The following is an 8,602-nucleotide window of genomic DNA, read 5'->3' as shown; positions in this document are numbered from 1 at the left end:
AAGGGAATAACACTCGAAATGTATATAAGAAATACTCAAGTTAATAAAAAAAAATGTTAAAAAAAAAAAAGAAAACAATATGGAGCCTCACCTGTCAAACTTGACAAAAGCAAATTCGATATTACTAAAAAATCTGCATATTTCACCACTATGCTTGATATAATGACAACAGTATGGATCTCTGTCCAATGCATATGAGCACCAAATAAGTTCCAAAATGGTCACATGGCTCAGGATGGCATTTTAATTGCAGTCACAACAGAGTGAAAGAGTCAGCCTCCATGCATGTTCCCAAATCATTTAACATGGCATTACCACAGAGTATAGAAAAGGACGGAAATTCACATTAGGACATTCTATTTACCCATTTTTAGGTGTGCTAAGGTACTGAAAAAATACTTATACTGTCAAAGACATAATTTACCAAAATATGGAACAAATTTAAATCCATAGTGAGTAGTAAAGTTAATAAACCCCATAATAAGATTTTATTGTAAGCCAGGGAAGTAAAATTATCCTGAAAATAGAGTAAAATTTCCACTTTATTTCTATTGGAATAGAATTCAGTGCGGCTCTTATGGACATAAGAATAAGGCAGTTCAAAAATTATAAATCACATTCAATGCTCCAGCCGTGTCACTCATTGTAATGTAAACAAGTTACATATGTGAACATGTCAGACATAAATCTGTGTTATTGCAATATCAAATATGACAGTACTATTTCAAAACAAATACCAACTAGACAAAAATAAATATGATATAATGTATTTATTAATATTAGCAATAAAATTCTCTGTCATAAATGACACATAAATTGTTTCATTCCTTCAAATAAAACATATGCAATTGTTCTCATTCATCATAATGAGGTATGAACAGACTCAACCAAAAAAAAAAATGTTTTAACAAATGGCATTGACTGTCAAGGACTGATTATCATGCAATCGATCAGCATTAAAACTCATTAAATGTCTGCACTGGAACAGATATCGGACAGCATGGATATTGAATCTGTATAATTCCAGGCATTATTGGATTTAACATAATTACACCTTTTCCAGATAAAAGGAACCATAGGAAGATTGAGGAGATTTTGGAAACATGAATTTCATACAATAGGGAATGAAGAGAGAAAATGGTCCACTCCTGACTCAATGTTCCCTGTGAGACTGTGATTCCCTTCAATAGAAAATGGAAGGCAAAATGTCCCATGATTCAAGTCAAACCCTTAATGATATGGAACATTTATAACTTCTCAATTCTAGTCTTACTATAGAAGTTCTGATTAAATCAATTGGGTTCACACATACGGCTGTTTACACGTGATCTGGTTCAAGCTGTCCAAAAGAATATTTTCCCTTGGAAGATTTGTGTCACAGATATGAATGAAATCATGGCGGTTTTGATGGAGAACATGATCTTCAAAACATGGTTTTGGAAATGTTTTGATCAAAAGTTTTCAGACCTCAGATCTAGTAGAGCTTGAGGCCAGAATTTTCCCACTATATCCAGGGAGCAGAACATAGGATGAATGGGAAGGAACTCTTGAATATAATTAAGTGAATCTCCAGACAGCAGAAGTCTTAGAATAAACACATACATGTAAATGTGGGTGTTATGTTTGTACACATAAAAAACAGGTTTCACAGCCGCTCCAGGCTAGATCCTAGCAGACATGAAGATGCTGTGTGGGTTCACTGTTGCCTTTTGGTTCCTGAAGTTTTCGCTATTCTTGTGCAGTTTGACTGAACCCAATTGCTTTTGGAGGATAAAGAATAGTGAAAATAATGATGGAGATTTGCAAAATGACTGTGGTTTTATACTTTTTACAATCAAAGGACCTATTGAAGAAAATTTTTATAATAAACTTCTTAATTACATTAATTTTAGGTAAGTCATTAACATTCTCTCTTTCAATGTCATGAATTAGAAATATATAGCTCTGACAAAAAATTGTCAGATTCCATTGTGTTTTTCTCCCTGTAACCTAGGGAACCACTGAAAAATAATTATAACATCAATCACTATTTTAATACTTTCAAATATGTCACAGTTTAGCTTAGTGTTACTAAACTGCGTTCTAATTCACAAAGCTGGAAAATAAAATATCTGTTGACTCTGTGGATAACATATGGTGAAATATGAGTTCTCATTTGCCCTGAATTCACATTTCCCACCTTTGGCAAAATTTAAGTGCGATGAAACTGCACCACTGCCTATCCTCCAATATCTGTCGATGATTCCTGTCTGAGCACGCATCAAAGGCCTCTATTAAAAGGTTATCTTATTTTGGTCTTAAAAGTTGTGCATAAATTCATATACTGAAATATATATTGGTGGGAGTAGGGAGGTCTGTTGTACTTGATTCCACTTATTATTATTACATATACACTTATGAATATACATATATTGTGCTTTATAAATGCTATTTAAATGAGCCCCTCCTGTCTTTCTGAAGTTGTCACTAAATAGGGAAATAGCCTGCCTAGCTTCATTCTATTTTTTACTAGAATATTTTTTGGTCTAGTCAAGCAAATACTCAGTCACATATTAAACTTATTAACAGTATGATATTGATGTTTACTATTTCTTTTACTTTTTTGATCAATATAACAGAGAAAATCTAGGAGGATAAATATATTTATCATAGTACAATTGAAATTTTACGTTTCTAACACCTCTTTAATCATCACTATGCTTAGTTTTTGAATACCAGAAAGAAAATAGGAGTTTTTTCTGGTTATGCTTTTTTGCTACTGATGAGATCAACAAGAATACTCATTTTTTATCCAACATTTCTTTGTTATTTTAAATAATTTTTGGTATGTGTGAAGATACATTGGGAATTGTGAATTAAGTATATTCACAATCAAGCAAAGATTTGGATTTTACTAATTTTATCTGTAGATTGGAGACAACATGTATGTATAGCTTACAGGGCCATTATGGAACATTCTTAAAACTGGCAATTAATTCCAAAGCTCCAAAGGTAAGAATGTGAGTCACTGTATGAATTAACAACTTTAAAACTACCTTTACATGTGCCTACAAGAAAACTTGGACACCCACGCATTTTTGAGTATGCTGTTACACACACGAACACAACACACACACACACATACACAAACACACACAAATATATATAATATATATATATTATATATATATATATATATATATTAATAATCTATTGTTCAAATTACTGATCTAACAGGCAAAACTGAATACTCAGACTTGTGAAGAATAGTCTAGAATATAATAGGAAAATATATAATATTTGTAATATAATCATTCTATCCTTAAACTAAGTTATGAATGGTGAGTAACATTAATTGTACATGACTCCAAACATCCTAACAATAATATTTCTCAGGGGATATTTCATCCTCTCTTACAGACTTTTCTGATCTTCTTTGGACCATTTAACCCTAACCTGAGTGGCAAGGACAAGTTTCCCTATGTCCATCAGTTGGCATCAAAGGACAAGTGTTTGTTCCATGGCATGACATCTCTGATGCTTCATTGTAAATGGAATTGGATAGGAATGGCCATTACAGATGATGACCAAGGTACTCAGTTTCTCTCACATTTGAGAAAAGAAATGCAAAGGCATGCGGTCTGTTTAGCTTTTGTGAATATGATCCCAGAAAACATGCAACTATACATGGCAAGGGTTAACGTTTATGACCAACAAATTATGACATCTAAAGCAAAAATTGTTATCATTTATGATGAAATGAACTCTACTCTAGAAGTCAGCTATAGGAGATGGGGAAACTTAGGTGCTCAGAGAATCTGTATCACAACCTCGCAATGGGATGTTATCACAAATATACAAGATTTCAGCTTTGATTACTTTCATGGGATTGTCCTTTTTGTACAACACCACAGTGACGTTGCTGAATTCAGAAATTTTATGCAAACAATAAACACGTCTAAGAATCCAGTAGACATTTCACAGTCTATGCTGGTGTGGAATCATTTTAACTGTGCAATCTCAAAGGACAATGTTAAAATGGATTATTTTACTTTCAACAATACATTGCTTAGCACAGCGCACATTTGACATGGTCCTGAGTGAAGATGGTAACAATTTGTATAATGTTGTGTATACTGTGGCCCACACTTACCATGAATTCATTTTACAACAAGTACAGTCTCAGAAATTGGCAAAAGCCAAAGGATTATTCATTGACTGTCATCAGGTAAAGCTTCATGTATTCATTATAATTAGATATATCAATATGCTCTCTCTCGCCCCTGAGAAGCTCACATATATTTCAGAGATTATTCTATTAGACTAAAGATCTCAACACTGAAAAACTCTCAAATGAATCTTTTACATGTATATATATCATGCGCAGTGATCTTTTAATAGGAGACAATATATTTTTATGAATATCAGTGTATTTTGTGAAAATGTGTTTCAACATTTTTCCACATGACGTCAAATTTAAAATAGGAGATGAGTGAAAACCTTAAGTATTGACTAGGGTAGAAAATTTTTCTCTAGAATAGTTTCTCAAGAATAAGTACATGTGCTTTGATTAATAGTTATTCTTTTAAATAAATAATTATTTATGAAATCGCAAATGACTATGAGTACACATTTTATTAAGTTTCTGTTTATTTCATATATGTATACAGTATGCATATAAAATACCTACTACCATTCTTTATTTCCACAACTTCTAGAATTTTAGACTTCTACTTATTTCTTACATAGGTGGCTTCAGTTCCTAAATAATATTTTGACAAACATGCACACACACACACATAAACACAGACACACAGACACACACACACACACACACACACACACACACACACCATGTTACTTGTTTTCTGGTAATTATTTTTTAGAGCATGTTTTAAAATCAAACATTAATAAGTATATTAATTTTTAATGATTCAGGAGGTATAATGTATTTTACTACATGTGATTAGTTTCACACACCTGTCTTGTTGGAAAGACATTAAAAAAATATGGTACATTCTCAATTCAGCATTGCCTACATTGATATGCATATGTAATCATCTAATGATGCATCTCATTTAGGTGGCTTCCTCAGTGAAAACCAGTGTATTCAGTAACCCCGTTGGAGAACTGGAAAACATGAATCACAGGGAAAATCAGTGTGTAGAATATGACATTTACATCATTTGTAATTTTCCACAAGGCCTTGGATTAAAAGTCAAAATAGGAAGTTATTTTCCTTATTTCACACAGAGTCAACAACTTCATATATATGAAGACTTGGAATGGGCCACTGTAGGAACATTGGTAGATATGCCACAATGGTTATTTTTTCAATCTATATAAATTTAAAACATGAGGCACTGAAATAGTAAACATGCGATGAAGACCAAATGCTACTTTTAATTTATATATTTTATTGTTCAATATATTTTATTACATTTTAAATGTTATCCCCATTCCCAGTTTCCCTTCCTCTGCACAAGATTGCTGTTTCTGTAATCAGTGGGAGTGATCTTGTGGAAGTTGGATGCCCTAGCATAGGGGAATATTATAGTAGGGATGCCAAAGTGGAAAGGTTGGTGTTGAAGCTCCCTCATAAAAGCTGAGGAAGGGGAATGGGATGGAGATTCAAGATTTTCATTTAAATTTAGAAAAAGTCCATTAATTGTATGAGAGTCTTACATAACATACTTTGTTCTTATTCATTTGAACAACTCTTTCTTGGTGTAGCCTACCTTCTCTCTCAATACAACTCACTGCTCTAATTTATTTTTTACTTATAAATCTTGAGAGAAACTGATGCCAAATAAACCTTTCATTTCTATTAATCAGTTTAAGAAGAAAAATAATTTAATTGCTATAACTGACATGCTACATATAATATTACATGATATGGTAAATATTGTGTAAATTCCAGTGCACTGGAAAGTAATATATGATAATAAATAATCAGGGGAATATTTATAGCCAAGACAGATAATGTCATATCTATCAATCTATGGGTCATTGTATATATTATATATACATTAACTACACTGAAACACACTTTTGTGTGTGTGTGTGTGTACGTTTGTGTGTGTATGTGTGTGTGTGTGTGTATGTGTGTGTGTGCATTGCCTCAGGTTCCCTGCTCCATGTGTAGTGTGACATGTACTGCTGGATTCAGGAAAATCCATCAGAATGAAAGAGGAGACTGCTGCTTTGATTGTGTCCAGTGCCCAGATAACGACGGTTCCAACGATAAAGTTACATGCCTGCATGAAGGATAAAATTGTTCAATAAAGTATTGAAAATACTTTTTTGAAAATAGACAAAAAATATAGTCTCTTTCAAAACTAGAAATATGATATGGCCTAGATGAATACCTAAAACTCCAGTTTTCAGAATATAATGATTGAATAATGTCAATATATTTTGCACCCTAGGAAATAAACTGCAATTTCTCATACAAAAATCTCATTTTTCTCATAACATAGTGACTACTGATTTTATATTATGCAGAAAATGTTTAGGGTATCATACATGTGTAACACTTTTTTTTTTCTTTTCTTATTTTCGGAGCTGGAAACGGAACCTAGGGCCTTGCTCTTGCTAGGCAAGCGCCCTAACACTGAGCTAAATACCCAACCCTGTGTAACACTTTTAAAAACAATAATTTTAACCATAATCTTTGCAGATCTTTATTCTTCTTTGATCGTTTGTACAAAGAATCTTGACTACATTATCAGTACACAATCTTTCTCTCTATAACACAGCTTAGTGCCTGACAAAGACCAGATGCTCAGGATAATAGTTGTTCTTTAATGAAATATATTTTAATACCTTACATGGCTTAAAGGATTAAGACTTCTTCTAAAGTTTTAACAAGGGCAGATATTTCAAGAATGCAGCAACACATGGGATAGTGATTATCAGTAATCACTGTCTACCTAAGGAAATAAGGATGAATATCAATACCCATAACCTTCACACCATATCCATCAATATCCATAACCTTGGACTGTGTAGTTGGGAAAAAAGAGATTATACAACAAGAGGGATATGCACAGATCTATGAGATCTATCTTTGGTCTCCTTCAAGGACAATATTCCCTTATGTGAATGGGTTTTGCATAAGTAATTATATGCTCTGGTGCCTATGCATAGGTACAGACACAGTGCACAACTCTCAAAGCACAGTACATAGTATCTTACATGAAATGGCATCAACAACTATACCTGCACATTATTTTGTCTGTCTGTAGTAAATTTATGGTTTGAAGAATAATATAACCTGAGATTATAAATATTATTAATCACATTTTTCTTTCTTCTTGGTTTAATAAGCATTTTTGTTCCATTCTCTGTGATGATAATCTGTTCCATCTAAAAGCATAGGTGAACAGAAATCCATATTAAGTTAATGGTCCCTATATCAGTAAGAAATGTAATAGATGCTCAACATCAAATTATTTATTTATATATACTCTGAATAATACAAACAAAAATATTAACTACAGAATATGATAATATATAAGGGTTTATCGTTGTTTGCCAGCAGATATGGAGCAGTGTGTGTGATGTCCAGATGATTCATACGTAAATTTAGAGCAAACACAGTGCCTCCAAAGAACTGTGTCATTTCTAGCTTATGAAGATACACTGGGGATGGCTCTAGGCTGCATGTCCCTGTCCTTCTCAGCCATCACAATTCGAGTCCTAGTCACTTTTGTGAAGTACAAGGATACTCCCATTGTGAAAGCCAATAACCACATTCTCAGCTACATCCTGCTCATCTCTCTAGCTTTCTGTTTTCTCTGCTCATTGCTCTTCATTGGACATTTCAACCAGACCACCTGCATCTTACAGCAGACCACTTTTGGAGTATTTTTCACAGTGGTTATTTCCGCCGTGGTGGCCAAAACAATAACTGTGGTTACAGATTTCAAGCTCACTACTCCAGGGAAAAGGGTAAGAAGAATGATGATAACAGGGGCAAATAACTTTCTCATTTCCCATTTGGATACTAATCCAACTAGCTCTCTGTGGTATCTAGTTGGTGACATCTCCTCCCTTTATTGACAGAGATATACTATCAGTACATGGGAAGGTCATCATTATTTGCAAAAAAAAAAAAAAAACAAAAAAAAAAAAAACAAACAAACAAACAAAAAAAAAAAAACACAATCATTGCCTTCTACTTTGTCTTGGGATGTTTGGGCTCCTTGGGTGTGGGGAGTTTCACTGTGGCTTTCTTGGCTAGGAACCTTCCTGACAGATTCAATGAAGACAACTTCCTAACATTCAGTATATTGGTGTTCTACAGTGTCTGGATCACCTTCCTCCCTGTCTACCACAGCAGGCGGGGGAAGGTTATGATAATTGTGGAGGTTTTCTTTATTTTGGCTTCTAGCACAGTGTTGCTAGGTTGTATCTTTGTCCCAAATGTTATGTTCTTTTAGTTTGACCAGATTTAAATTTTCTTCAGAAATAAAAAGATAAATTGCTTTATCAAAAGTTTGATACTTTCAAAATATTAGATGATACTCAACTTATCTGTTTTACTTTGTCTTAACAAAGGTATTCCTTAATCATAAAAAAAAGTTTAAGCAGTATACCTACAGACAGTATTTAAACTGCA

The 8,602-nt window shown here is 33.2% G+C and overlaps 1 pseudogene; it reads left to right on the top strand.

The window, feature by feature from the left end:
* Positions 1 to 1,677: 1,677 nt before the first annotated feature.
* On the top strand, positions 1,678 to 8,374 carry LOC147998048 (vomeronasal type-2 receptor 116-like; annotated as a pseudogene).
* The last annotated feature ends 228 nt before the right edge of the window (positions 8,375 to 8,602 follow it).

This window comes from Rattus norvegicus, chromosome Y (assembly GCF_021556685.1).
Source record: "Rattus norvegicus strain SHRSP/BbbUtx chromosome Y, alternate assembly SHRSP_T2T, whole genome shotgun sequence".
Lineage (NCBI taxonomy): Eukaryota > Metazoa > Chordata > Mammalia > Rodentia > Muridae > Rattus > Rattus norvegicus.
Note: the sequence above shows the minus strand (reverse complement) of the source record. Positions and strands in the feature narration are given on the sequence as shown.